The sequence below is a fragment of the Tursiops truncatus genome, chromosome 20 (genome assembly GCF_011762595.2).
Source record: "Tursiops truncatus isolate mTurTru1 chromosome 20, mTurTru1.mat.Y, whole genome shotgun sequence".
Lineage (NCBI taxonomy): Eukaryota > Metazoa > Chordata > Mammalia > Artiodactyla > Delphinidae > Tursiops > Tursiops truncatus.
Window position 1 is genome coordinate 20,827,603 of NC_047053.1, and position 27,640 is coordinate 20,855,242.

Here is a 27,640-nt window from a genome sequence, read left to right on the forward strand (position 1 = left end):
GCCTCCGGGGCCACGTCCCTGTGGAGCGACGTGCGGGATCTTGGGCGGGGCGCCAAGCGCCGAAGGGTTTGCTGGGTCACGGCCGCCCTGGGCTGGGAGGTGGTCGCCAAACCCTCCGCCGCCGCCCGATACCCGAGACCTCCGTTCCTCCTGCCTGGGCGGGCCAGGGGGCCCTGCCGGGGCGGGCCGGCCGCCAGGCTGGCGTTCAGGCGCCAGCGCCAGCGAAACTGGCCCTCAAGAGGCAGCCCGCGGCCCCCGCCCCCGTCTACGGCCATACCACCCTGAACGCGCCCGATCTCGTCTGATCTCGGAAGCTAAGCAGGGTCGGGCCTGGTTAGTACTTGGATGGGAGACCGCCTGGGAATACCGGGTGCTGTAGGCTTTTTGCCTCCCGCTCCGCCCGCCTTCTCCTTTACTCGCCCGCGCGGCGGGGGCCGCCGGCTCCGCCCCCGCCGGGCCCCGCTGCAGGCAGTAGTCAAGGTGGTTTGCCTGCCCGAGCAGGAAGCTTGGGCGATGGCAGAAGCGGGAAGAAACTCTTGAGCACAGGTTCTTGGGATCCACGGAGCAGCGCATGCACATGCGATGGCTGCCTACACAGCTGGCTTGCTTGTCTGTGGGGAAAGGCGAGATGGGTCAGGGCCTGGGTTCCTGAGGGGCTGAGAATCAAGGCAGGGATAGAAGAAAGGGGACAGGCCCACATCCCCTGAACCCACGCCGGCGCCCACTCACCTTTGTGGAAAATACGATTGAAAAGTGCCCGCAAGAATCTCTTCAGATGCCTCCAGAGTTGAGGGAAGAAGGGGAGGGGGGAGGCCGGGAGCAGGGTGAGCCCTGAAATCCAACCCTTGTCCGGTCACACCCCAGCAGCCCTCCCACCTCAGCCCCTTCAAGACCCCAGGGCTCCCCCAACCGCGCTGCACAGATCCTGCCCTGACCATAGTCACCACGTTGATCCCCACGTTGAGCAAGATGAAGCTGACCGGGATCAGAAGAATTGAGTATCCTTGCTCCTGGCATTTCCTGGGGATGGGGCCAGTGAACGGCTCGGCTCGGTAGTAGTTTCGCTCACCCATGGCCGTTGGTCCCAGGACTGCCTGGGCCCCCTGCCCTCCAGTTTTAACTGGGAGCCAGACTGGGTCATAATGGGGCAGGTGGTGAGGTCACAGTGAGGGAGGGGGATGAAAAGGAGGGCCCAGAGTGGCATTCCCTGGTAACCAGGGTCAGGTAAGCTGAGCCTGGACAGTCAAACAGGGCCCGGTGGCCGGCATACATCCCCTCGCGCGGTCATTCATTCGCTCACCGCCCGCTGACTCACTTGTTCAAATGACACATTGCGTCTCTTGGCCCCTCTTGAGACTAGGAAGACCTTGGCCTCAGAGGCCTGCTGAAGGCCTGGCTGGAGTCCAGAGCCTCAGCCTTCTTCATGCCCTTCACTGGGCCTGGAGCTGGACCTGCCCAGATGTGGAACCTCCCAGTTTGGAAGCAACTTCTTGTATGAGGCTCTCTGTGGACAGGGACAGCTGAGACACAGAGGAGGTGCCCAGAGACCAGGGGTTTGGAGTCTGCAGCTGCAGATGTACTTAGTGCATGGTATAGGACCAGGAGGGGCCTGCTGGCAGAACTGTGGCCACTAAACCAAAGGGACCCTCAGGCCAAGAAGGGGACACTGGCTTCTTATTGCAGGAAGCCAAGCAAAGGGACCCAGGCTGGCAGAAGGAGTGGCGCTTCCAAGCCACAGACCACCAATGTTTCCTGGACTCTGGCGCTCTTTATTCCTCTCTCCATGCCCTGCCGCCCCCTGCCCCTGCCCCCGCCCCCATTTGCTGCTGGTAAGTTCATTTTCCCAGTCTGGCTCCCGTGCAGAGAGGGCCTGGAGGGCCGAGGTGGAAGGTAGCAGCGAGTTGGCCCGCGCTTGGCCCTCCTGCGGTTGCCGCTTCAGCACCAGACTGTCATACACCTGGTAGTTGGCATTGCCTCCTGGGTTCCGGCTGAGTGGCATGAAGGTGGGCGGGGGTGGAGGGTGCTCGGTAGCCTGGACGTCGGGCAGGAGGTGAGAGGGGCGGAGGAGCAGCGCTGAGCTGGGAGCCGGGGCCCGCTGGTCCGAGGCCTCGGCCAGTACCGTGAGGGAGGCGGAGGTGGCCACAGGGCGCCGCAAGGGCAGGATCTCAGCCCATGCGGCCGCCGGGTGCCGCACCTCGTGGGGATCGCGGGAGTAATCCAAGTGTCCCGTGGAGGGGTGCAGGCTGCGGTTGGACTCGCTGTGAGCACAGCTGGGGAGGCTACGTCTGTGGGCCGGTGGGGTGTCGCGCTACCAGGCTTCGGGCCGGTAGCCCCGAGGAACCAGAGCGGATGGAGGCTCAGAGCCCTCCAGACCCAGACTGCGCCGCGGGCCCAGTTGCCGTCCTTTCGGCCCACGAGCCCCTCGACCTGCACCTGGCCGCCCCCACCGGCGCCCAGTCCCGGCGCCGCCACCTGTGTGCCGGAGTGTCCCTCCACAGCTCCCTCCGACTAAAGCCCCACCACCACCCCGCCCCTCTGGCGTGTCACCGCGGCCGGGTGCGGGAGCGGGATCGAGGGCAGGGGCCGCTTCCCCGGGCCTGCCGGCCACCAGGGGCGGGGTCCTGAGCTCGGCGGGGGGTGTGGGGCAGGGGTGGCCTTGCCGGGGCTGAGGGGCCGTGGCGACTCAATGGTGGCTCCCAGTGGCTTCGGGCCAGCTGCTGTCGGGCAGGAGGGCCGGCCCGGGCTGCGGCCGGGCTGCGCCGAGCGCCGCGTGGGCGGGCAGGGCCGATGCCCAAGGGACCGCGGGCCCCGGGCCCTGAAGTCTCCGGGGCCACGTCCCTGTGGGCGACGTGCGGGATCTTGGGCGGGGCGCCAAGCGCCGAAGGGTTTGCTGGGTCACGGCCGCCCTGGGCTGGGAGGTGGTCGCCAAACCCTCCGCCGCCGCCCGATACCCGAGACCTCCGTTCCCCCTGCCTGGGCGGGCCAGGGGGCCCTGCCGGGGCGGGCCGGCCGCCAGGCTGGCGTTCAGGCGCCAGCGCCAGCGAAACTGGCCCTCAAGAGGCAGCCCGCGGCCCCCGCCCCCGTCTACGGCCATACCACCCTGAACGCGCCCGATCTCGTCTGATCTCGGAAGCTAAGCAGGGTCGGGCCTGGTTAGTACTTGGATGGGAGACCGCCTGGGAATACCGGGTGCTGTAGGCTTTTTGCCTCCCGCTCCGCCCGCCTTCTCCTTTACTCGCCCGCGGCGGGGGCCGCCGGCTCCGCCCCCGCCGGGCCCCGCTGCAGGCAGTAGTCAAGGTGGTTTGCCTGCCCGAGCAGGAAGCTTGGGCGATGGCAGAAGCGGGAAGAAACTCTTGAGCACAGGTTCTTGGGATCCACGGAGCAGCGCATGCACATGCGATGGCTGCCTACACAGCTGGCTTGCTTGTCTGTGGGGAAAGGCGAGATGGGTCAGGGCCTGGGTTCCTGAGGGGCTGAGAATCAAGGCAGGGATAGAAGAAAGGGGACAGGCCCACATCCCCTGAACCCACGCCGGCGCCCACTCACCTTTGTGGAAAATACGATTGAAAAGTGCCCGCAAGAATCTCTTCAGATGCCTCCAGAGTTGAGGGAAGAAGGGGAGGGGGGAGGCCGGGAGCAGGGTGAGCCCTGAAATCCAACCCTTGTCCGGTCACACCCCAGCAGCCCTCCCACCTCAGCCCCTTCAAGACCCCAGGGCTCCCCCAACCGCGCTGCACAGATCCTGCCCTGACCATAGTCACCACGTTGATCCCCACGTTGAGCAAGATGAAGCTGACCGGGATCAGAAGAATTGAGTATCCTTGCTCCTGGCATTTCCTGGGGATGGGGCCAGTGAACGGCTCGGCTCGGTAGTAGTTTCGCTCACCCATGGCCGTTGGTCCCAGGACTGCCTGGGCCCCCTGCCCTCCAGTTTTAACTGGGAGCCAGACTGGGTCATAATGGGGCAGGTGGTGAGGTCACAGTGAGGGAGGGGGATGAAAAGGAGGGCCCAGAGTGGCATTCCCTGGTAACCAGGGTCAGGTAAGCTGAGCCTGGACAGTCAAACAGGGCCCGGTGGCCGGCATACATCCCCTCGCGCGGTCATTCATTCGCTCACCCGCCCGCTGACTCACTTGTTCAAATGACACATTGCGTCTCTTGGCCCCTCTTGAGACTAGGAAGACCTTGGCCTCAGAGGCCTGCTGAAGGCCTGGCTGGAGTCCAGAGCCTCAGCCTTCTTCATGCCCTTCACTGGGCCTGGAGCTGGACCTGCCCAGATGTGGAACCTCCCAGTTTGGAAGCAACTTCTTGTATGAGGCTCTCTGTGGACAGGGACAGCTGAGACACAGAGGAGGTGCCCAGAGACCAGGGGTTTGGAGTCTGCAGCTGCAGATGTACTTAGTGCATGGTATAGGACCAGGAGGGGCCTGCTGGCAGAACTGTGGCCACTAAACCAAAGGGACCCTCAGGCCAAGAAGGGGACACTGGCTTCTTATTGCAGGAAGCCAAGCAAAGGGACCCAGGCTGGCAGAAGGAGTGGCGCTTCCAAGCCACAGACCACCAATGTTTCCTGGACTCTGGCGCTCTTTATTCCTCTCTCCATGCCCTGCCGCCCCCTGCCCCTGCCCCCGCCCCCATTTGCTGCTGGTAAGTTCATTTTCCCAGTCTGGCTCCCGTGCAGAGAGGGCCTGGAGGCCGAGGTGGAGGTAGCAGCGAGTTGGCCCGCGCTTGGCCCTCCTGCGGTTGCCGCTTCAGCACCAGACTGTCATACACCTGGTAGTTGGCATTGCCTCCTGGGTTCCGGCTGAGTGGCATGAAGGTGGGCGGGGGTGGAGGGTGCTCGGTAGCCTGGACGTCGGGCAGGAGGTGAGAGGGGCGGAGGAGCAGCGCTGAGCTGGGAGCCGGGGCCCGCTGGTCCGAGGCCTCGGCCAGTACCGTGAGGGAGGCGGAGGTGGCCACAGGGCGCCGCAAGGGCAGGATCTCAGCCCATGCGGCCGCCGGGTGCCGCACCTCGTGGGGATCGCGGGAGTAATCCAAGTGTCCCGTGGAGGGGTGCAGGCTGCGGTTGGACTCGCTGTGAGCACAGCTGGGGAGGCTACGTCTGTGGGCCGGTGGGGTGTCGCGCTACCAGGCTTCGGGCCGGTAGCCCCGAGGAACCAGAGCGGATGGAGGCTCAGAGCCCTCCAGACCCAGACTCCGCCGCGGGCCCAGTTGCCGTCCTTTCGGCCCACGAGCCCCTCGACCTGCACCTGGCCGCCCCCACCGGCGCCCAGTCCCGGCGCCGCCACCTGTGTGCCGGAGTGTCCCTCCACAGCTCCCTCCGACAAAAGCCCCACCACCACCCCGCCCCTCTGGCGTGTCACCGCGGCCGGGTGCGGGAGCGGGATCGAGGGCAGGGGCCGCTTCCCCGGGCCTGCCGGCCACCAGGGGCGGGGTCCTGAGCTCGGCGGGGGGTGTGGGGCAGGGGTGGCCTTGCCGGGGCTGAGGGGCCGTGGCGACTCAATGGTGGCTCCCAGTGGCTTCGGGCCAGCTGCTGTCGGGCAGGAGGGCCGGCCCGGGCTGCGGCCGGGCTGCGCCGAGCGCCGCGTGGGCGGGCAGGGCCGATGCCCAAGGGACCGCGGGCCCCGGGCCCTGAAGTCCTCCGGGGCCACGTCCCTGTGGGCGACGTGCGGGATCTTGGGCGGGGCGCCAAGCGCCGAAGGGTTTGCTGGGTCACGGCCGCCCTGGGCTGGGAGGTGGTCGCCAAACCCTCCGCCGCCGCCCGATACCCGAGACCTCCGTTCCCCCTGCCTGGGCGGGCCAGGGGGCCCTGCCGGGGCGGGCCGGCCGCCAGGCTGGCGTTCAGGCGCCAGCGCCAGCGAAACTGGCCCTCAAGAGGCAGCCCGCGGCCCCCGCCCCCGTCTACGGCCATACCACCCTGAACGCGCCCGATCTCGTCTGATCTCGGAAGCTAAGCAGGGTCGGGCCTGGTTAGTACTTGGATGGGAGACCGCCTGGGAATACCGGGTGCTGTAGGCTTTTTGCCTCCCGCTCCGCCCGCCTTCTCCTTTACTCGCCCGCGGCGGGGGCCGCCGGCTCCGCCCCCGCCGGGCCCCGCTGCAGGCAGTAGTCAAGGTGGTTTGCCTGCCCGAGCAGGAAGCTTGGGCGATGGCAGAAGCGGGAAGAAACTCTTGAGCACAGGTTCTTGGGATCCACGGAGCAGCGCATGCACATGCGATGGCTGCCTACACAGCTGGCTTGCTTGTCTGTGGGGAAAGGCGAGATGGGTCAGGGCCTGGGTTCCTGAGGGGCTGAGAATCAAGGCAGGGATAGAAGAAAGGGGACAGGCCCACATCCCCTGAACCCACGCCGGCGCCCACTCACCTTTGTGGAAAATACGATTGAAAAGTGCCCGCAAGAATCTCTTCAGATGCCTCCAGAGTTGAGGGAAGAAGGGGAGGGGGGAGGCCGGGAGCAGGGTGAGCCCTGAAATCCAACCCTTGTCCGGTCACACCCCAGCAGCCCTCCCACCTCAGCCCCTTCAAGACCCCAGGGCTCCCCCAACCGCGCTGCACAGATCCTGCCCTGACCATAGTCACCACGTTGATCCCCACGTTGAGCAAGATGAAGCTGACCGGGATCAGAAGAATTGAGTATCCTTGCTCCTGGCATTTCCTGGGGATGGGGCCAGTGAACGGCTCGGCTCGGTAGTAGTTTCGCTCACCCATGGCCGTTGGTCCCAGGACTGCCTGGGCCCCCTGCCCTCCAGTTTTAACTGGGAGCCAGACTGGGTCATAATGGGGCAGGTGGTGAGGTCACAGTGAGGGAGGGGGATGAAAAGGAGGGCCCAGAGTGGCATTCCCTGGTAACCAGGGTCAGGTAAGCTGAGCCTGGACAGTCAAACAGGGCCCGGTGGCCGGCATACATCCCCTCGCGCGGTCATTCATTCGCTCACCGCCCGCTGACTCACTTGTTCAAATGACACATTGCGTCTCTTGGCCCCTCTTGAGACTAGGAAGACCTTGGCCTCAGAGGCCTGCTGAAGGCCTGGCTGGAGTCCAGAGCCTCAGCCTTCTTCATGCCCTTCACTGGGCCTGGAGCTGGACCTGCCCAGATGTGGAACCTCCCAGTTTGGAAGCAACTTCTTGTATGAGGCTCTCTGTGGACAGGGACAGCTGAGACACAGAGGAGGTGCCCAGAGACCAGGGGTTTGGAGTCTGCAGCTGCAGATGTACTTAGTGCATGGTATAGGACCAGGAGGGGCCTGCTGGCAGAACTGTGGCCACTAAACCAAAGGGACCCTCAGGCCAAGAAGGGGACACTGGCTTCTTATTGCAGGAAGCCAAGCAAAGGGACCCAGGCTGGCAGAAGGAGTGGCGCTTCCAAGCCACAGACCACCAATGTTTCCTGGACTCTGGCGCTCTTTATTCCTCTCTCCATGCCCTGCCGCCCCCTGCCCCTGCCCCCGCCCCCATTTGCTGCTGGTAAGTTCATTTTCCCAGTCTGGCTCCCGTGCAGAGAGGGCCTGGAGGCCGAGGTGGAAGGTAGCAGCGAGTTGGCCCGCGCTTGGCCCTCCTGCGGTTGCCGCTTCAGCACCAGACTGTCATACACCTGGTAGTTGGCATTGCCTCCTGGGTTCCGGCTGAGTGGCATGAAGGTGGGCGGGGGTGGAGGGTGCTCGGTAGCCTGGACGTCGGGCAGGAGGTGAGAGGGGCGGAGGAGCAGCGCTGAGCTGGGAGCCGGGGCCCGCTGGTCCGAGGCCTCGGCCAGTACCGTGAGGGAGGCGGAGGTGGCCACAGGGCGCCGCAAGGGCAGGATCTCAGCCCATGCGGCCGCCGGGTGCCGCACCTCGTGGGGATCGCGGGAGTAATCCAAGTGTCCCGTGGAGGGGTGCAGGCTGCGGTTGGACTCGCTGTGAGCACAGCTGGGGAGGCTACGTCTGTGGGCCGGTGGGGTGTCGCGCTACCAGGCTTCGGGCCGGTAGCCCCGAGGAACCAGAGCGGATGGAGGCTCAGAGCCCTCCAGACCCAGACTGCGCCGCGGGCCCAGTTGCCGTCCTTTCGGCCCACGAGCCCCTCGACCTGCACCTGGCCGCCCCCACCGGCGCCCAGTCCCGGCGCCGCCACCTGTGTGCCGGAGTGTCCCTCCACAGCTCCCTCCGACAAAAGCCCCACCACCACCCCGCCCCTCTGGCGTGTCACCGCGGCCGGGTGCGGGAGCGGGATCGAGGGCAGGGGCCGCTTCCCCGGGCCTGCCGGCCACCAGGGGCGGGGTCCTGAGCTCGGCGGGGGGTGTGGGGCAGGGGTGGCCTTGCCGGGGCTGAGGGGCCGTGGCGACTCAATGGTGGCTCCCAGTGGCTTCGGGCCAGCTGCTGTCGGGCAGGAGGGCCGGCCCGGGCTGCGGCCGGGCTGCGCCGAGCGCCGCGTGGGCGGGCAGGGCCGATGCCCAAGGGACCGCGGGCCCCGGGCCCTGAAGCCTCCGGGGCCACGTCCCTGTGGGCGACGTGCGGGATCTTGGGCGGGGCGCCAAGCGCCGAAGGGTTTGCTGGGTCACGGCCGCCCTGGGCTGGGAGGTGGTCGCCAAACCCTCCGCCGCCGCCCGATACCCGAGACCTCCGTTCCCCCTGCCTGGGCGGGCCAGGGGGCCCTGCCGGGGCGGGCCGGCCGCCAGGCTGGCGTTCAGGCGCCAGCGCCAGCGAAACTGGCCCTCAAGAGGCAGCCCGCGGCCCCCGCCCCCGTCTACGGCCATACCACCCTGAACGCGCCCGATCTCGTCTGATCTCGGAAGCTAAGCAGGGTCGGGCCTGGTTAGTACTTGGATGGGAGACCGCCTGGGAATACCGGGTGCTGTAGGCTTTTTGCCTCCCGCTCCGCCCCGCCTTCTCCTTTACTCGCCCGCGGCGGGGGCCGCCGGCTCCGCCCCCGCCGGGCCCCGCTGCAGGCAGTAGTCAAGGTGGTTTGCCTGCCCGAGCAGGAAGCTTGGGCGATGGCAGAAGCGGGAAGAAACTCTTGAGCACAGGTTCTTGGGATCCACGGAGCAGCGCATGCACATGCGATGGCTGCCTACACAGCTGGCTTGCTTGTCTGTGGGGAAAGGCGAGATGGGTCAGGGCCTGGGTTCCTGAGGGGCTGAGAATCAAGGCAGGGATAGAAGAAAGGGGACAGGCCCACATCCCCTGAACCCACGCCGGCGCCCACTCACCTTTGTGGAAAATACGATTGAAAAGTGCCCGCAAGAATCTCTTCAGATGCCTCCAGAGTTGAGGGAAGAAGGGGAGGGGGGAGGCCGGGAGCAGGGTGAGCCCTGAAATCCAACCCTTGTCCGGTCACACCCCAGCAGCCCTCCCACCTCAGCCCCTTCAAGACCCCAGGGCTCCCCCAACCGCGCTGCACAGATCCTGCCCTGACCATAGTCACCACGTTGATCCCCACGTTGAGCAAGATGAAGCTGACCGGGATCAGAAGAATTGAGTATCCTTGCTCCTGGCATTTCCTGGGGATGGGGCCAGTGAACGGCTCGGCTCGGTAGTAGTTTCGCTCACCCATGGCCGTTGGTCCCAGGACTGCCTGGGCCCCCTGCCCTCCAGTTTTAACTGGGAGCCAGACTGGGTCATAATGGGGCAGGTGGTGAGGTCACAGTGAGGGAGGGGGATGAAAAGGAGGGCCCAGAGTGGCATTCCCTGGTAACCAGGGTCAGGTAAGCTGAGCCTGGACAGTCAAACAGGGCCCGGTGGCCGGCATACATCCCCTCGCGCGGTCATTCATTCGCTCACCGCCCGCTGACTCACTTGTTCAAATGACACATTGCGTCTCTTGGCCCCTCTTGAGACTAGGAAGACCTTGGCCTCAGAGGCCTGCTGAAGGCCTGGCTGGAGTCCAGAGCCTCAGCCTTCTTCATGCCCTTCACTGGGCCTGGAGCTGGACCTGCCCAGATGTGGAACCTCCCAGTTTGGAAGCAACTTCTTGTATGAGGCTCTCTGTGGACAGGGACAGCTGAGACACAGAGGAGGTGCCCAGAGACCAGGGGTTTGGAGTCTGCAGCTGCAGATGTACTTAGTGCATGGTATAGGACCAGGAGGGGCCTGCTGGCAGAACTGTGGCCACTAACCAAAGGGACCCTCAGGCCAAGAAGGGGACACTGGCTTCTTATTGCAGGAAGCCAAGCAAAGGGACCCAGGCTGGCAGAAGGAGTGGCGCTTCCAAGCCACAGACCACCAATGTTTCCTGGACTCTGGCGCTCTTTATTCCTCTCTCCATGCCCTGCCGCCCCCTGCCCCTGCCCCCGCCCCCATTTGCTGCTGGTAAGTTCATTTTCCCAGTCTGGCTCCCGTGCAGAGAGGGCCTGGAGGCCGAGGTGGAAGGTAGCAGCGAGTTGGCCCGCGCTTGGCCCTCCTGCGGTTGCCGCTTCAGCACCAGACTGTCATACACCTGGTAGTTGGCATTGCCTCCTGGGTTCCGGCTGAGTGGCATGAAGGTGGGCGGGGGTGGAGGGTGCTCGGTAGCCTGGACGTCGGGCAGGAGGTGAGAGGGGCGGAGGAGCAGCGCTGAGCTGGGAGCCGGGGCCCGCTGGTCCGAGGCCTCGGCCAGTACCGTGAGGGAGGCGGAGGTGGCCACAGGGCGCCGCAAGGGCAGGATCTCAGCCCATGCGGCCGCCGGGTGCCGCACCTCGTGGGGATCGCGGGAGTAATCCAAGTGTCCCGTGGAGGGGTGCAGGCTGCGGTTGGACTCGCTGTGAGCACAGCTGGGGAGGCTACGTCTGTGGGCCGGTGGGGTGTCGCGCTACCAGGCTTCGGGCCGGTAGCCCCGAGGAACCAGAGCGGATGGAGGCTCAGAGCCCTCCAGACCCAGACTCCGCCGCGGGCCCAGTTGCCGTCCTTTCGGCCCACGAGCCCCTCGACCTGCACCTGGCCGCCCCCACCGGCGCCCAGTCCCGGCGCCGCCACCTGTGTGCCGGAGTGTCCCTCCACAGCTCCCTCCGACAAAAGCCCCACCACCACCCCGCCCCTCTGGCGTGTCACCGCGGCCGGGTGCGGGAGCGGGATCGAGGGCAGGGGCCGCTTCCCCGGGCCTGCCGGCCACCAGGGGCGGGGTCCTGAGCTCGGCGGGGGGTGTGGGGCAGGGGTGGCCTTGCCGGGGCTGAGGGGCCGTGGCGACTCAATGGTGGCTCCCAGTGGCTTCGGGCCAGCTGCTGTCGGGCAGGAGGGCCGGCCCGGGCTGCGGCCGGGCTGCGCCGAGCGCCGCGTGGGCGGGCAGGGCCGATGCCCAAGGGACCGCGGGCCCCGGGCCCTGAAGCCTCCGGGGCCACGTCCCTGTGGGCGACGTGCGGGATCTTGGGCGGGGCGCCAAGCGCCGAAGGGTTTGCTGGGTCACGGCCGCCCTGGGCTGGGAGGTGGTCGCCAAACCCTCCGCCGCCGCCCGATACCCGAGACCTCCGTTCCCCCTGCCTGGGCGGGCCAGGGGGCCCTGCCGGGGCGGGCCGGCCGCCAGGCTGGCGTTCAGGCGCCAGCGCCAGCGAAACTGGCCCTCAAGAGGCAGCCCGCGGCCCCCGCCCCCGTCTACGGCCATACCACCCTGAACGCGCCCGATCTCGTCTGATCTCGGAAGCTAAGCAGGGTCGGGCCTGGTTAGTACTTGGATGGGAGACCGCCTGGGAATACCGGGTGCTGTAGGCTTTTTGCCTCCCGCTCCGCCCGCCTTCTCCTTTACTCGCCCGCGGCGGGGGCCGCCGGCTCCGCCCCCGCCGGGCCCCGCTGCAGGCAGTAGTCAAGGTGGTTTGCCTGCCCGAGCAGGAAGCTTGGGCGATGGCAGAAGCGGGAAGAAACTCTTGAGCACAGGTTCTTGGGATCCACGGAGCAGCGCATGCACATGCGATGGCTGCCTACACAGCTGGCTTGCTTGTCTGTGGGGAAAGGCGAGATGGGTCAGGGCCTGGGTTCCTGAGGGGCTGAGAATCAAGGCAGGGATAGAAGAAAGGGGACAGGCCCACATCCCCTGAACCCACGCCGGCGCCCACTCACCTTTGTGGAAAATACGATTGAAAAGTGCCCGCAAGAATCTCTTCAGATGCCTCCAGAGTTGAGGGAAGAAGGGGAGGGGGGAGGCCGGGAGCAGGGTGAGCCCTGAAATCCAACCCTTGTCCGGTCACACCCCAGCAGCCCTCCCACCTCAGCCCCTTCAAGACCCCAGGGCTCCCCCAACCGCGCTGCACAGATCCTGCCCTGACCATAGTCACCACGTTGATCCCCACGTTGAGCAAGATGAAGCTGACCGGGATCAGAAGAATTGAGTATCCTTGCTCCTGGCATTTCCTGGGGATGGGGCCAGTGAACGGCTCGGCTCGGTAGTAGTTTCGCTCACCCATGGCCGTTGGTCCCAGGACTGCCTGGGCCCCCTGCCCTCCAGTTTTAACTGGGAGCCAGACTGGGTCATAATGGGGCAGGTGGTGAGGTCACAGTGAGGGAGGGGGATGAAAAGGAGGGCCCAGAGTGGCATTCCCTGGTAACCAGGGTCAGGTAAGCTGAGCCTGGACAGTCAAACAGGGCCCGGTGGCCGGCATACATCCCCTCGCGCGGTCATTCATTCGCTCACCGCCCGCTGACTCACTTGTTCAAATGACACATTGCGTCTCTTGGCCCCTCTTGAGACTAGGAAGACCTTGGCCTCAGAGGCCTGCTGAAGGCCTGGCTGGAGTCCAGAGCCTCAGCCTTCTTCATGCCCTTCACTGGGCCTGGAGCTGGACCTGCCCAGATGTGGAACCTCCCAGTTTGGAAGCAACTTCTTGTATGAGGCTCTCTGTGGACAGGGACAGCTGAGACACAGAGGAGGTGCCCAGAGACCAGGGGTTTGGAGTCTGCAGCTGCAGATGTACTTAGTGCATGGTATAGGACCAGGAGGGGCCTGCTGGCAGAACTGTGGCCACTAAACCAAAGGGACCCTCAGGCCAAGAAGGGGACACTGGCTTCTTATTGCAGGAAGCCAAGCAAAGGGACCCAGGCTGGCAGAAGGAGTGGCGCTTCCAAGCCACAGACCACCAATGTTTCCTGGACTCTGGCGCTCTTTATTCCTCTCTCCATGCCCTGCCGCCCCCTGCCCCTGCCCCCGCCCCCATTTGCTGCTGGTAAGTTCATTTTCCCAGTCTGGCTCCCGTGCAGAGAGGGCCTGGAGGCCGAGGTGGAAGGTAGCAGCGAGTTGGCCCGCGCTTGGCCCTCCTGCGGTTGCCGCTTCAGCACCAGACTGTCATACACCTGGTAGTTGGCATTGCCTCCTGGGTTCCGGCTGAGTGGCATGAAGGTGGGCGGGGGTGGAGGGTGCTCGGTAGCCTGGACGTCGGGCAGGAGGTGAGAGGGGCGGAGGAGCAGCGCTGAGCTGGGAGCCGGGGCCCGCTGGTCCGAGGCCTCGGCCAGTACCGTGAGGGAGGCGGAGGTGGCCACAGGGCGCCGCAAGGGCAGGATCTCAGCCCATGCGGCCGCCGGGTGCCGCACCTCGTGGGGATCGCGGGAGTAATCCAAGTGTCCCGTGGAGGGGTGCAGGCTGCGGTTGGACTCGCTGTGAGCACAGCTGGGGAGGCTACGTCTGTGGGCCGGTGGGGTGTCGCGCTACCAGGCTTCGGGCCGGTAGCCCCGAGGAACCAGAGCGGATGGAGGCTCAGAGCCCTCCAGACCCAGACTCCGCCGCGGGCCCAGTTGCCGTCCTTTCGGCCCACGAGCCCCTCGACCTGCACCTGGCCGCCCCCACCGGCGCCCAGTCCCGGCGCCGCCACCTGTGTGCCGGAGTGTCCCTCCACAGCTCCCTCCGACAAAAGCCCCACCACCACCCCGCCCCTCTGGCGTGTCACCGCGGCCGGGTGCGGGAGCGGGATCGAGGGCAGGGGCCGCTTCCCCGGGCCTGCCGGCCACCAGGGGCGGGGTCCTGAGCTCGGCGGGGGGGTGTGGGGCAGGGGTGGCCTTGCCGGGGCTGAGGGGCCGTGGCGACTCAATGGTGGCTCCCAGTGGCTTCGGGCCAGCTGCTGTCGGGCAGGAGGGCCGGCCCGGGCTGCGGCCGGGCTGCGCCGAGCGCCGCGTGGGCGGGCAGGGCCGATGCCCAAGGGACCGCGGGCCCCGGGCCCTGAAGTCTCCGGGGCCACGTCCCTGTGGGCGACGTGCGGGATCTTGGGCGGGGCGCCAAGCGCCGAAGGGTTTGCTGGGTCACGGCCGCCCTGGGCTGGGAGGTGGTCGCCAAACCCTCCGCCGCCGCCCGATACCCGAGACCTCCGTTCCCCCTGCCTGGGCGGGCCAGGGGGCCCTGCCGGGCGGGCCGGCCGCCAGGCTGGCGTTCAGGGCGCCAGCGCCAGCGAAACTGGCCCTCAAGAGGCAGCCCGCGGCCCCCGCCCCCGTCTACGGCCATACCACCCTGAACGCGCCCGATCTCGTCTGATCTCGGAAGCTAAGCAGGGTCGGGCCTGGTTAGTACTTGGATGGGAGACCGCCTGGGAATACCGGGTGCTGTAGGCTTTTTGCCTCCCGCTCCGCCCGCCTTCTCCTTTACTCGCCCGCGGCGGGGGCCGCCGGCTCCGCCCCCGCCGGGCCCCCGCCGCGGGCCCCACCTCCTCAGGCCCCTCCCACCACGGCGCGCGCCGGCGGGGGCGCTCCCCGCCGGCCCGGCCGGCCAGGCGGCCAGAAGGCGGCCCTGGAAGGCAGCCGCACCCCAGACGCTCCCGGGGTGGCCGGCCCGGACCCAGACTCCGCCGCGGGCCCAGCTGCCGTCCTTTCGGCCCGCGAGCCCCTCGACCTGCACCTGGCCGCCCCCACCGGCGCCCAGCCCCGGCGCTGCCACCTGTGTGCCGGAGTGTCCCTCCACAGCTCCCTCCGACAAAAGCCCCCCCCCACCCCGCCCCTCTGGCGTGTCACCGCGGCCGGGTGCGGGAGCGGGATCGAGGGCAGGGGCCGCTTCCCCGGGCCTTGCCGGCCACCAGGGGCGGGGTCCTGAAGCTCGGCGGGGGGTGTGGGGGCAAGGGGTGGCCTTGCCGGTGGCTGAGGGGCCGTGGCGACTCAATGGTGACTCCCAGTGGCTTCGGCCAGCTGCTGTCGGGCAGGAGGGCCGGCCCGGGCTGCGGCCCGGGCTGCGCCGAGCGCCGCGTGGGCGGGCAGGGCCGATGCCCGAGGGACCGCGGGCCCCGGGCCCTGAAGCCTCCGGGGCCACGTCCCTGTGAGCGACGTGCGGGGATCTTGGGCGGGGCGCCAAGCGCCGAAGGGTTTTGCTGGGTCACGGCCGCCCTGGGCTGGGAGGTGGTCGCCAAACCCTCCGCCGCCGCCCGATACCCGAGACCTCCGTTCCCCCTGCCTGGGCGGGCCAGGGGGCCCTGCCGGGGCGGGGCCGGCCGCCAGGCTGGCGTTCAGGCGCCAGCGCCAGCGAAACTGGCCCTCAAGAGGCAGCCCGCGGCCCCCGCCCCCGTCTACGGCCATACCACCCTGAACGCGCCCGATCTCGTCTGATCTCGGAAGCTAAGCAGGGTCGGGCCTGGTTAGTACTTGGATGGGAGACCGCCTGGGAATACCGGGTGCTGTAGGCTTTTTGCCTCCCGCTCCGCCCCGCCTTCTCCTTTACTCGCCCGCGCGGCGGGGGCCGCCGGCTCCGCCCCCGCCGGGCCCCGCTGCAGGCAGTAGTCAAGGTGGTTTGCCTGCCCGAGCAGGAAGCTTGGGCGATGGCAGAAGCGGGAAGAAACTCTTGAGCACAGGTTCTTGGGATCCACGGAGCAGCGCATGCACATGCGATGGCTGCCTACACAGCTGGCTTGCTTGTCTGTGGGGAAAGGCGAGATGGGTCAGGGCCTGGGTTCCTGAGGGGCTGAGAATCAAGGCAGGGATAGAAGAAAGGGGACAGGCCCACATCCCCTGAACCCACGCCGGCGCCCACTCACCTTTGTGGAAAATACGATTGAAAAGTGCCCGCAAGAATCTCTTCAGATGCCTCCAGAGTTGAGGGAAGAAGGGGAGGGGGGAGGCCGGGAGCAGGGTGAGCCCTGAAATCCAACCCTTGTCCGGTCACACCCCAGCAGCCCTCCCACCTCAGCCCCTTCAAGACCCCAGGGCTCCCCCAACCGCGCTGCACAGATCCTGCCCTGACCATAGTCACCACGTTGATCCCCACGTTGAGCAAGATGAAGCTGACCGGGATCAGAAGAATTGAGTATCCTTGCTCCTGGCATTTCCTGGGGATGGGGCCAGTGAACGGCTCGGCTCGGTAGTAGTTTCGCTCACCCATGGCCGTTGGTCCCAGGACTGCCTGGGCCCCCTGCCCTCCAGTTTTAACTGGGAGCCAGACTGGGTCATAATGGGGCAGGTGGTGAGGTCACAGTGAGGGAGGGGGATGAAAAGGAGGGCCCAGAGTGGCATTCCCTGGTAACCAGGGTCAGGTAAGCTGAGCCTGGACAGTCAAACAGGGCCCGGTGGCCGGCATACATCCCCTCGCGCGGTCATTCATTCGCTCACCGCCCGCTGACTCACTTGTTCAAATGACACATTGCGTCTCTTGGCCCCTCTTGAGACTAGGAAGACCTTGGCCTCAGAGGCCTGCTGAAGGCCTGGCTGGAGTCCAGAGCCTCAGCCTTCTTCATGCCCTTCACTGGGCCTGGAGCTGGACCTGCCCAGATGTGGAACCTCCCAGTTTGGAAGCAACTTCTTGTATGAGGCTCTCTGTGGACAGGGACAGCTGAGACACAGAGGAGGTGCCCAGAGACCAGGGGTTTGGAGTCTGCAGCTGCAGATGTACTTAGTGCATGGTATAGGACCAGGAGGGGCCTGCTGGCAGAACTGTGGCCACTAAACCAAAGGGACCCTCAGGCCAAGAAGGGGACACTGGCTTCTTATTGCAGGAAGCCAAGCAAAGGGACCCAGGCTGGCAGAAGGAGTGGCGCTTCCAAGCCACAGACCACCAATGTTTCCTGGACTCTGGCGCTCTTTATTCCTCTCTCCATGCCCTGCCGCCCCCTGCCCCTGCCCCCGCCCCCATTTGCTGCTGGTAAGTTCATTTTCCCAGTCTGGCTCCCGTGCAGAGAGGGCCTGGAGGCCGAGGTGGAAGGTAGCAGCGAGTTGGCCCGCGCTTGGCCCTCCTGCGGTTGCCGCTTCAGCACCAGACTGTCATACACCTGGTAGTTGGCATTGCCTCCTGGGTTCCGGCTGAGTGGCATGAAGGTGGGCGGGGGTGGAGGGTGCTCGGTAGCCTGGACGTCGGGCAGGAGGTGAGAGGGGCGGAGGAGCAGCGCTGAGCTGGGAGCCGGGGCCCGCTGGTCCGAGGCCTCGGCCAGTACCGTGAGGGAGGCGGAGGTGGCCACAGGGCGCCGCAAGGGCAGGATCTCAGCCCATGCGGCCGCCGGGTGCCGCACCTCGTGGGGATCGCGGGAGTAATCCAAGTGTCCCGTGGAGGGGTGCAGGCTGCGGTTGGACTCGCTGTGAGCACAGCTGGGGAGGCTACGTCTGTGGGCCGGTGGGGTGTCGCGCTACCAGGCTTCGGGCCGGTAGCCCCGAGGAACCAGAGCGGATGGAGGCTCAGAGCCCTCCAGACCCAGACTCCGCCGCGGGCCCAGTTGCCGTCCTTTCGGCCCACGAGCCCCTCGACCTGCACCTGGCCGCCCCCACCGGCGCCCAGTCCCGGCGCCGCCACCTGTGTGCCGGAGTGTCCCTCCACAGCTCCCTCCGACTAAAGCCCCACCACCACCCCGCCCCTCTGGCGTGTCACCGCGGCCGGGTGCGGGAGCGGGATCGAGGGCAGGGGCCGCTTCCCCGGGCCTGCCGGCCACCAGGGGCGGGGTCCTGAGCTCGGCGGGGGGTGTGGGGCAGGGGTGGCCTTGCCGGGGCTGAGGGGCCGTGGCGACTCAATGGTGGCTCCCAGTGGCTTCGGGCCAGCTGCTGTCGGGCAGGAGGGCCGGCCCGGGCTGCGGCCGGGCTGCGCCGAGCGCCGCGTGGGCGGGCAGGGCCGATGCCCAAGGGACCGCGGGCCCCGGGCCCTGAAGCCTCCGGGGCCACGTCCCTGTGGGCGACGTGCGGGATCTTGGGCGGGGCGCCAAGCGCCGAAGGGTTTGCTGGGTCACGGCCGCCCTGGGCTGGGAGGTGGTCGCCAAACCCTCCGCCGCCGCCCGATACCCGAGACCTCCGTTCCCCCTGCCTGGGCGGGCCAGGGGGCCCTGCCGGGGCGGGCCGGCCGCCAGGCTGGCGTTCAGGCGCCAGCGCCAGCGAAACTGGCCCTCAAGAGGCAGCCCGCGGCCCCCGCCCCCGTCTACGGCCATACCACCCTGAACGCGCCCGATCTCGTCTGATCTCGGAAGCTAAGCAGGGTCGGGCCTGGTTAGTACTTGGATGGGAGACCGCCTGGGAATACCGGGTGCTGTAGGCTTTTTGCCTCCCGCTCCTCCCGCCTTCTCCTTTACTCGCCCGCGGCGGGGGCCGCCGGCTCCGCCCCCGCCGGGCTCCGCTGCAGGCCCCACCTCCTCAGGCCCCTCCCACCACGGCGCGCGCCGGCGGGGGCGCTCCCCGCCGGCCCGGCCGGCCAGGCGGCCAGAAGGCGGCCCTGGAAGGCAGCCGCACCCCAGACGCTCCCGGGGTGGCCGGCCCGGACCCAGACTCCGCCGCGGGCCCAGCTGCCGTCCTTTCGGCCCGCGAGCCCCTCGACCTGCACCTGGCCGCCCCCACCGGCGCCCAGCCCCGGCGCTGCCACCTGTGTGCCGGAGTGTCCCTCCACAGCTCCCTCCGACAAAAGCCCCCCCCACCCCGCCCCTCTGGCGTGTCACCGCGGCCGGGTGCGGGAGCGGGATCGAGGGCAGGGGCCGCTTCCCCGGGCCTGCCGGCCACCAGGGGCGGGGTCCTGAAGCTCGGCGGGGGGTGTGGGGGCAAGGGTGGCCTTGCCGGGGCTGAGGGGCCGTGGCGACTCAATGGTGACTCCCAGTGGCTTCGGGCCAGCTGCTGTCGGGCAGGAGGGCCGGCCCGGGCTGCGGCCCGGGCTGCGCCGAGCGCCGCGTGGGGCGGGCAGGGCCGATGCCCAAGGGACCGCGGGCCCCGGGCCCTGAAGCCTCCGGGGCCACGTCCCTGTGAGCGACGTGCGGGATCTTGGGCGGGGCGCCAAGCGCCGAAGGTTTGCTGGGTCACGGCCGCCCTGGGCTGGGAGGTGGTCGCCAAACCCTCCGCCGCCGCCCGATACCCGGAGACCTCCGTTCCCCCTGCCTGGGCGGGCCAGGGGGCCTGCCGGGCGGCCGGCCGCCAGGCTGGCGTTCAGGCGCCAGCGCCAGCGAAACTGGCCCTCAAGAGGCAGCCCGCGGCCCCCGCCCCCGTCTACGGCCATACCACCCTGAACGCGCCCGATCTCGTCTGATCTCGGAAGCTAAGCAGGGTCGGGCTCTGGTTTAGTACTTGGATGGGAGACCGCCTGGGAATACCGGGTGCTGTAGGCTTTTTGCCTCCCGCTCCGCCCGCCTTCTCCTTTACTCGCCCCGCGGCGGGGGCCGCCGGCTCCGCCCCCGCCGGGCCCCGCTGCAGGCAGTAGTCAAGGTGGTTTGCCTGCCCGAGCAGGAAGCTTGGGCGATGGCAGAAGCGGGAAGAAACTCTTGAGCACAGGTTCTTGGGATCCACGGAGCAGCGCATGCACATGCGATGGCTGCCTACACAGCTGGCTTGCTTGTCTGTGGGGAAAGGCGAGATGGGTCAGGGCCTGGGTTCCTGAGGGGCTGAGAATCAAGGCAGGGATAGAAGAAAGGGGACAGGCCCACATCCCCTGAACCCACGCCGGCCGCCCACTCACCTTTGTGGAAAATACGATTGAAAAGTGCCCGCAAGAATCTCTTCAGATGCCTCCAGAGTTGAGGGAAGAAGGGGAGGGGGGAGGCCGGGAGCAGGGTGAGCCCTGAAATCCAACCCTTGTCCGGTCACACCCCAGCAGCCCTCCCACCTCAGCCCCTTCAAGACCCCAGGGCTCCCCCAACCGCGCTGCACAGATCCTGCCCTGACCATAGTCACCACGTTGATCCCCACGTTGAGCAAGATGAAGCTGACCGGGATCAGAAGAATTGAGTATCCTTGCTCCTGGCATTTCCTGGGGATGGGGGCCAGTGAACGGCTCGGCTCGGTAGTAGTTTCGCTCACCCATGGCCGTTGGTCCCAGGACTGCCTGGGCCCCCTGCCCTCCAGTTTTAACTGGGAGCCAGACTGGGTCATAATGGGGCAGGTGGTGAGGTCACAGTGAGGGAGGGGGATGAAAAAGGAGGGCCCAGAGTGGCATTCCCTGGTAACCAGGGTCAGGTAAGCTGAGCCTGGACAGTCAAACAGGGCCCGGTGGCCGGCATACATCCCCTCGCGCGGTCATTCATTCGCTCACCGCCCGCTGACTCACTTGTTCAAATGACACATTGCGTCTCTTGGCCCCTCTTGAGACTAGGAAGACCTTGGCCTCAGAGGCCTGCTGAAGGCCTGGCTGGAGTCCAGAGCCTCAGCCTTCTTCATGCCCTTCACTGGGCCTGGAGCTGGACCTGCCCAGATGTGGAACCTCCCAGTTTGGAAGCAACTTCTTGTATGAGGCTCTCTGTGGACAGGGACAGCTGAGACACAGAGGAGGTGCCCAGAGACCAGGGGTTTGGAGTCTGCAGCTGCAGATGTACTTAGTGCATGGTATAGGACCAGGAGGGGCCTGCTGGCAGAACTGTGGCCACTAAACCAAAGGGACCCTCAGGCCAAGAAGGGGACACTGGCTTCTTATTGCAGGAAGCCAAGCAAAGGGACCCAGGCTGGCAGAAGGAGTGGCGCTTCCAAGCCACAGACCACCAATGTTTCCTGGACTCTGGCGCTCTTTATTCCTCTCTCCATGCCCTGCCGCCCCCTGCCCCTGCCCCCGCCCCCATTTGCTGCTGGTAAGTTCATTTTCCCAGTCTGGCTCCCGTGCAGAGAGGGCCTGGAGGCCGAGGTGGAAGGTAGCAGCGAGTTGGCCCGCGCTTGGCCCTCCTGCGGTTGCCGCTTCAGCACCAGACTGTCATACACCTGGTAGTTGGCATTGCCTCCTGGGTTCCGGCTGAGTGGCATGAAGGTGGGCGGGGGTGGAGGGTGCTCGGTAGCCTGGACGTCGGGCAGGAGGTGAGAGGGGCGGAGGAGCAGCGCTGAGCTGGGAGCCGGGGCCCGCTGGTCCGAGGCCTCGGCCAGTACCGTGAGGGAGGCGGAGGTGGCCACAGGGCGCCGCAAGGGCAGGATCTCAGCCCATGCGGCCGCCGGGTGCCGCACCTCGTGGGGATCGCGGGAGTAATCCAAGTGTCCCGTGGAGGGGTGCAGGCTGCGGTTGGACTCGCTGTGAGCACAGCTGGGGAGGCTACGTCTGTGGGCCGGTGGGGTGTCGCGCTACCAGGCTTCGGGCCGGTAGCCCCGAGGAACCAGAGCGGATGGAGGCTCAGAGCCCTCCAGACCCAGACTCCGCCGCGGGCCCAGTTGCCGTCCTTTCGGCCCACGAGCCCCTCGACCTGCACCTGGCCGCCCCCACCGGCGCCCAGTCCCGGCGCCGCCACCTGTGTGCCGGAGTGTCCCTCCACAGCTCCCTCCGACATAAAGCCCCACCACCACCCCGCCCCTCTGGCGTGTCACCGCGGCCGGGTGCGGGAGCGGGATCGAGGGCAGGGGCCGCTTCCCCGGGCCTGCCGGCCACCAGGGGCGGGTCCTGAGCTCGGCGGGGGGTGTGGGGCAGGGGTGGCCTTGCCGGGGCTGAGGGGCCGTGGCGACTCAATGGTGGCTTCCCAGTGGCTTCGGGCCAGCTGCTGTCGGGCAGGAGGGCCGGCCCGGGCTGTCGGCCGGGCTGCGCCGAGCGCCGCGTGGGCGGGCAGGGCCGATGCCCAAGGGACCGCGGGCCCCGGGCCCTGAAGTCTCCGGGGCCACGTCCCTGTGGGCGACGTGCGGGATCTTGGGCGGGGCGCCAAGCGCCGAAGGGTTTGCTGGGTCACGGCCGCCCTGGGCTGGGAGGTGGTTCGCCAAACCCTCCGCCGCCGCCCCGATACCCGAGACCTCCGGTTCCCTCCTGCCTGGGGCGGGCCAGGGGGGCCCTGCCGGGGCGGGCCGGCCGCCAGGCTGGCGTTCAGGCGCCAGCGCCAGCGAAACTGGCCCTCAAGAGGCAGCCCGCGGCCCCCGCCCCCGTCTACGGCCATACCACCCTGAACGCGCCCGATCTCGTCTGATCTCGGAAGCTAAGCAGGGTCGGGCCCTGGTTAGTACTTGGATGGGAGACCGCCTGGGAATAACCGGGGTGCTGTAGGCTTTTTGCCTCCCGCTCCTCCCGCCTTCTCTTTACTCGCCCGCGGCGGGGCCGCCGGCTCCGCCCCCGCCGGGCCCCGCTGCAGGCCCCACCTCCTCAGGCCCCTCCCACCACGGCGCGCGCCGGCGGGGGCGTTCCCCGCCGGCCCGGCCGGCCAGGCGGCCAGAAGGCGGCCCTGGAAGGCAGCCGCACCCCAGACGCTCCCGGGGTGGCCGGCCCGGACCCAGACTCCGCCGCGGGCCCAGCTGCCGTCCTTTCGGCCCGCGAGCCCCTCGACCTGCACCTGGCCGCCCCCACCGGCGCCCAGCCCCGGCGCTGCCACCTGTGTGCCGGAGTGTCCCTCCACAGCTCCCTCCGACAAAAGCCCCCCCCACCCCGCCCCTCTGGCGTGTCACCGCGGCCGGGTGCGGGAGCGGGATCGAGGGCAGGGGCCGCTTCCCCCCTGCCGGCCACCAGGGGCGGGGTCCTGAACTCGGCGGGGGTGTGGGGGCAAGGGTGGCCTTGCCGGGGCTGAGGGCCGTGGCGACTCAATGGTGACTCCCAGTGGCTTCGGGCCAGCTGCTGTCGGGCAGGAGGGCCGGCCCGGGCTGCGGCCCGGGCTGCGCCGAGCGCCGCGTGGGCGGGCAGGGCCGATGCCCAAGGGACCGCGGGCCCCGGGCCCTGAAGCCTCCGGGGCCACGTCCCTGTGAGCGACGTGCGGGATCTTGGGCGGGGCGCCAAGCGCCGAAGGGTTTGCTGGGTCACGGCCGCCCTGGGCTGGGAGGTGGTCGCCAAACCCTCCGCCGCCGCCCGATACCCGAGACCTCCGTTCCCCCTGCCTGGGCGGGCCAGGGGGCCCTGCCGGGGCGGGCCGGCCGCCAGGCTGGCGTTCAGGCGCCAGCGCCAGCGAAACTGGCCCTCAAGAGGCAGCCCGCGGCCCCCGCCCCCGTCTACGGCCATACCACCCTGAACGCGCCCGATCTCGTCTGATCTCGGAAGCTAAGCAGGGTCGGGCCTGGTTAGTACTTGGATGGGAGACCGCCTGGGAATACCGGGTGCTGTAGGCTTTTTGCCTCCCGCTCCGCCCGCCTTCTCCTTTACTCGCCCGCGCGGGGGCCGCCGGCTCCGCCCCCGCCGGGCCCCGCTGCAGGCAGTAGTCAAGGTGGTTTGCCTGCCCGAGCAGGAAGCTTGGGCGATGGCAGAAGCGGGAAGAAACTCTTGAGCACAGGTTCTTGGGATCCACGGAGCAGCGCATGCACATGCGATGGCTGCCTACACAGCTGGCTTGCTTGTCTGTGGGGAAAGGCGAGATGGGTCAGGGCCTGGGTTCCTGAGGGGCTGAGAATCAAGGCAGGGATAGAAGAAAGGGGACAGGCCCACATCCCCTGAACCCACGCCGGCGCCCACTCACCTTTGTGGAAAATACGATTGAAAAGTGCCCGCAAGAATCTCTTCAGATGCCTCCAGAGTTGAGGGAAGAAGGGGAGGGGCGCCGGGAGCAGGGTGAGCCCTGAAATCCAACCCTTGTCCGGTCACACCCCAGCAGCCCTCCCACCTCAGCCCCTTCAAGACCCCAGGGCTCCCCCAACCGCGCTGCACAGATCCTGCCCTGACCATAGTCACCACGTTGATCCCCACGTTGAGCAAGATGAAGCTGACCGGGATCAGAAGAATTGAGTATCCTTGCTCCTGGCATTTCCTGGGGATGGGGCCAGTGAACGGCTCGGCTCGGTAGTAGTTTCGCTCACCCATGGCCGTTGGTCCCAGGACTGCCTGGGCCCCCTGCCCTCCAGTTTTAACTGGGAGCCAGACTGGGTCATAATGGGGCAGGTGGTGAGGTCACAGTGAGGGAGGGGGATGAAAAGGAGGGCCCAGAGTGGCATTCCCTGGTAACCAGGGTCAGGTAAGCTGAGCCTGGACAGTCAAACAGGGCCCGGTGGCCGGCATACATCCCCTCGCGCGGTCATTCATTCGCTCACCGCCCGCTGACTCACTTGTTCAAATGACACATTGCGTCTCTTGGCCCCTCTTGAGACTAGGAAGACCTTGGCCTCAGAGGCCTGCTGAAGGCCTGGCTGGAGTCCAGAGCCTCAGCCTTCTTCATGCCCTTCACTGGGCCTGGAGCTGGACCTGCCCAGATGTGGAACCTCCCAGTTTGGAAGCAACTTCTTGTATGAGGCTCTCTGTGGACAGGGACAGCTGAGACACAGAGGAGGTGCCCAGAGACCAGGGGTTTGGAGTCTGCAGCTGCAGATGTACTTAGTGCATGGTATAGGACCAGGAGGGGCCTGCTGGCAGAACTGTGGCCACTAAACCAAAGGGACCCTCAGGCCAAGAAGGGGACACTGGCTTCTTATTGCAGGAAGCCAAGCAAAGGGACCCAGGCTGGCAGAAGGAGTGGCGCTTCCAAGCCACAGACCACCAATGTTTCCTGGACTCTGGCGCTCTTTATTCCTCTCTCCATGCCCTGCCGCCCCCTGCCCCTGCCCCCGCCCCCATTTGCTGCTGGTAAGTTCATTTTCCCAGTCTGGCTCCCGTGCAGAGAGGGCCTGGAGGCCGAGGTGGAAGGTAGCAGCGAGTTGGCCCGCGCTTGGCCCTCCTGCGGTTGCCGCTTCAGCACCAGACTGTCATACACCTGGTAGTTGGCATTGCCTCCTGGGTTCCGGCTGAGTGGCATGAAGGTGGGCGGGGGTGGAGGGTGCTCGGTAGCCTGGACGTCGGGCAGGAGGTGAGAGGGGCGGAGGAGCAGCGCTGAGCTGGGAGCCGGGGCCCGCTGGTCCGAGGCCTCGGCCAGTACCGTGAGGGAGGCGGAGGTGGCCACAGGGCGCCGCAAGGGCAGGATCTCAGCCCATGCGGCCGCCGGGTGCCGCACCTCGTGGGGATCGCGGGAGTAATCCAAGTGTCCCGTGGAGGGGTGCAGGCTGCGGTTGGACTCGCTGTGAGCACAGCTGGGGAGGCTACGTCTGTGGGCCGGTGGGGTGTCGCGCTACCAGGCTTCGGGCCGGTAGCCCCGAGGAACCAGAGCGGATGGAGGCTCAGAGCCCTCCAGACCCAGACTCCGCCGCGGGCCCAGTTGCCGTCCTTTCGGCCCACGAGCCCCTCGACCTGCACCTGGCCGCCCCCACCGGCGCCCAGTCCCGGCGCCGCCACCTGTGTGCCGGAGTGTCCCTCCACAGCTCCCTCCGACAAAAGCCCCACCACCACCCCGCCCCTCTGGCGTGTCACCGCGGCCGGGTGCGGGGGCGGGGATCGGGGGGGCCAGGGGCCCCCCCCCCCCCCCCCCCCAGGGGGGGGGGGGGGGGGGGGGCGGGGGGGGGGGGGGGGGCAGGGGGGGGTGGGGGGGGGGGGCGGGGCCAGGGGCCGGGGGGCCCCCAGTGGCTGGGGGCCCCCCCCAGCCAGGCCAGGAGGGCCGGCCCGGGGGCGGCCGGGGGCGGCGCCGCCGCCGCGCGGGGGGGGCCAGGGCCGATGCCCAAGGGGGGCGCGGGCCCCCCCACCCCAAGCCCCCGGCCCCCCCCACGTCCCGGGGGGCGGGGGCCTTGGGCGGGGCGCCAGCGCCAAGGGGGCGCGGGGGCCCCCCAGGGGGGCCGGGGGGGGGGGCCCCCCCCCCGCCGCCCCCCCCCCCCCCCCCCCCCCCCCCCCCCCCCACCCCCCCCCCCCCCCCCCCAGGGGCCCGGGGGGGGGGGGCCGGGGGGGGGCCGCCCCCCAGGCCAGCGCCAGCCGCCCGCAGCCCCCCCGCCCCCCCCCCCCCCCCCCGCCCCCCCCCCCCCCCCCCCCCCCCCCCCCCCCCCCCCCGCCCGCCCTCCCTCCTCCTCCCAAGCAGGCAGGGGAGGGGGGGGGGCCCTTTGGGGGAGGGAGCCTGGGGACCGCCGGGGCTGCCGGGGCCTTTTTTGCCGCCCCCCCCCCCCCCCCCCCCCCTTTACTCGCCCGGCGGGGGGGCCGCGGCCCCCCCCCCCCCCCCCCCCCCCCGGCCCCCCCCCCCCCCCCCCCCCCCCCCCCCCCCCACGGCGCGCGCCGGCGGGCGCCCCCCCCCCCCGCCCCCCCCCCCGCCCCCCCCCCCCCCCGCCAGCCCCCCCCCCCCCCCCCCCCGGGGGGGCCCCCCCCCCCCAGACTCCGCCGCGGGCCCAGCTGCCCCCCCCCCCGCCCCGCGAGCCCTCCCCCCCCCCCACCTGGCCGCCCCCACCGCCGCCCCCCCCCGGCCGCCCCCCCCTGTGTGCCCGGTGTGTCCCCCCCCCCCCCCCCCCCCAAAAGCCCCCCCCCCCCCCCCCCCCCCCCCCGTGTCACCGCGCCGGGTGCGGGAGCGGGATCGAGGGCAGGGGCCGCTTCCCCGGGCCTGCCGGCCACCAGGGGCGGGGTCCTGAACTCGGCGGGGGGTGTGGGGGCAAGGGTGGCCTTGCCGGGGCTGAGGGGCCGTGGCGACTCAATGGTGACTCCCAGTGGCTTCGGGCCAGCTGCTGTCGGGCAGGAGGGCCGGCCCGGGCTGCGGCCCGGGCTGCGCCGAGCGCCGCGTGGGCGGGCAGGGCCGATGCCCAAGGGACCGCGGGCCCCGGGCCCTGAAGCCTCCGGGGCCACGTCCCTGTGAGCGACGTGCGGGATCTTGGGCGGGGCGCCAAGCGCCGAAGGGTTTGCTGGGTCACGGCCGCCCTGGGCTGGGAGGTGGTCGCCAAACCCTCCGCCGCCGCCCGATACCCGAGACCTCCGTTCCCCCTGCCTGGGCGGGCCAGGGGGCCCTGCCGGGGCGGGCCGGCCGCCAGGCTGGCGTTCAGGCGCCAGCGCCAGCGAAACTGGCCCTCAAGAGGCAGCCCGCGGCCCCCGCCCCCGTCTACGGCCATACCACCCTGAACGCGCCCGATCTCGTCTGATCTCGGAAGCTAAGCAGGGTCGGGCCTGGTTAGTACTTGGATGGGAGACCGCCTGGGAATACCGGGTGCTGTAGGCTTTTTGCCTCCCGCTCCGCCCGCCTTCTCCTTTACTCGCCCGCGCGGGGGCCGCCGGCTCCGCCCCCGCCGGGCCCCGCTGCAGGCAGTAGTCAAGGTGGTTTGCCTGCCCGAGCAGGAAGCTTGGGCGATGGCAGAAGCGGGAAGAAACTCTTGAGCACAGGTTCTTGGGATCCACGGAGCAGCGCATGCACATGCGATGGCTGCCTACACAGCTGGCTTGCTTGTCTGTGGGGAAAGGCGAGATGGGTCAGGGCCTGGGTTCCTGAGGGGCTGAGAATCAAGGCAGGGATAGAAGAAAGGGGACAGGCCCACATCCCCTGAACCCACGCCGGCGCCCACTCACCTTTGTGGAAAATACGATTGAAAAGTGCCCGCAAGAATCTCTTCAGATGCCTCCAGAGTTGAGGGAAGAAGGGGAGGGGGGAGGCCGGGAGCAGGGTGAGCCCTGAAATCCAACCCTTGTCCGGTCACACCCCAGCAGCCCTCCCACCTCAGCCCCTT

The 27,640-nt window shown here is 68.6% G+C and overlaps 12 non-coding genes across 12 annotated transcripts; all 12 read left to right on the top strand.

Moving 5' to 3' along the window:
* Positions 1-263: 263 nt before the first annotated feature.
* LOC117309829 (5S ribosomal RNA) lies at positions 264-382 on the top strand. Its single transcript, XR_004524120.1, has one exon. It is a non-coding gene; the product is annotated as a 5S ribosomal RNA (ribosomal RNA).
* Positions 383-3,082: 2,700 nt separating this feature from the next.
* LOC117309842 (5S ribosomal RNA) lies at positions 3,083-3,201 on the top strand. Its single transcript, XR_004524131.1, has one exon. It is a non-coding gene; the product is annotated as a 5S ribosomal RNA (ribosomal RNA).
* A 2,698-nt stretch (positions 3,202-5,899) lies between these two features.
* On the top strand, positions 5,900-6,018 carry LOC117309854 (5S ribosomal RNA). Its single transcript, XR_004524143.1, has one exon. It is a non-coding gene; the product is annotated as a 5S ribosomal RNA (ribosomal RNA).
* A 2,697-nt stretch (positions 6,019-8,715) lies between these two features.
* Positions 8,716-8,834, top strand: LOC117309866 (5S ribosomal RNA). The gene has a single exon (XR_004524155.1). It is a non-coding gene; the product is annotated as a 5S ribosomal RNA (ribosomal RNA).
* A 2,697-nt stretch (positions 8,835-11,531) lies between these two features.
* On the top strand, positions 11,532-11,650 carry LOC117309878 (5S ribosomal RNA). The gene has a single exon (XR_004524167.1). It is a non-coding gene; the product is annotated as a 5S ribosomal RNA (ribosomal RNA).
* Positions 11,651-14,348: 2,698 nt separating this feature from the next.
* LOC117309889 (5S ribosomal RNA) lies at positions 14,349-14,467 on the top strand. Its single transcript, XR_004524177.1, has one exon. It is a non-coding gene; the product is annotated as a 5S ribosomal RNA (ribosomal RNA).
* A 939-nt stretch (positions 14,468-15,406) lies between these two features.
* On the top strand, positions 15,407-15,525 carry LOC117309890 (5S ribosomal RNA). Its single transcript, XR_004524179.1, has one exon. It is a non-coding gene; the product is annotated as a 5S ribosomal RNA (ribosomal RNA).
* Positions 15,526-18,225: 2,700 nt separating this feature from the next.
* On the top strand, positions 18,226-18,344 carry LOC117309891 (5S ribosomal RNA). The gene has a single exon (XR_004524180.1). It is a non-coding gene; the product is annotated as a 5S ribosomal RNA (ribosomal RNA).
* A 930-nt stretch (positions 18,345-19,274) lies between these two features.
* LOC117309902 (5S ribosomal RNA) lies at positions 19,275-19,395 on the top strand. The gene has a single exon (XR_004524191.1). It is a non-coding gene; the product is annotated as a 5S ribosomal RNA (ribosomal RNA).
* Positions 19,396-22,104: 2,709 nt separating this feature from the next.
* LOC117309901 (5S ribosomal RNA) lies at positions 22,105-22,226 on the top strand. Its single transcript, XR_004524190.1, has one exon. It is a non-coding gene; the product is annotated as a 5S ribosomal RNA (ribosomal RNA).
* Positions 22,227-23,150: 924 nt separating this feature from the next.
* On the top strand, positions 23,151-23,269 carry LOC117309892 (5S ribosomal RNA). The gene has a single exon (XR_004524181.1). It is a non-coding gene; the product is annotated as a 5S ribosomal RNA (ribosomal RNA).
* A 3,750-nt stretch (positions 23,270-27,019) lies between these two features.
* LOC117309893 (5S ribosomal RNA) lies at positions 27,020-27,138 on the top strand. Its single transcript, XR_004524182.1, has one exon. It is a non-coding gene; the product is annotated as a 5S ribosomal RNA (ribosomal RNA).
* The last annotated feature ends 502 nt before the right edge of the window (positions 27,139-27,640 follow it).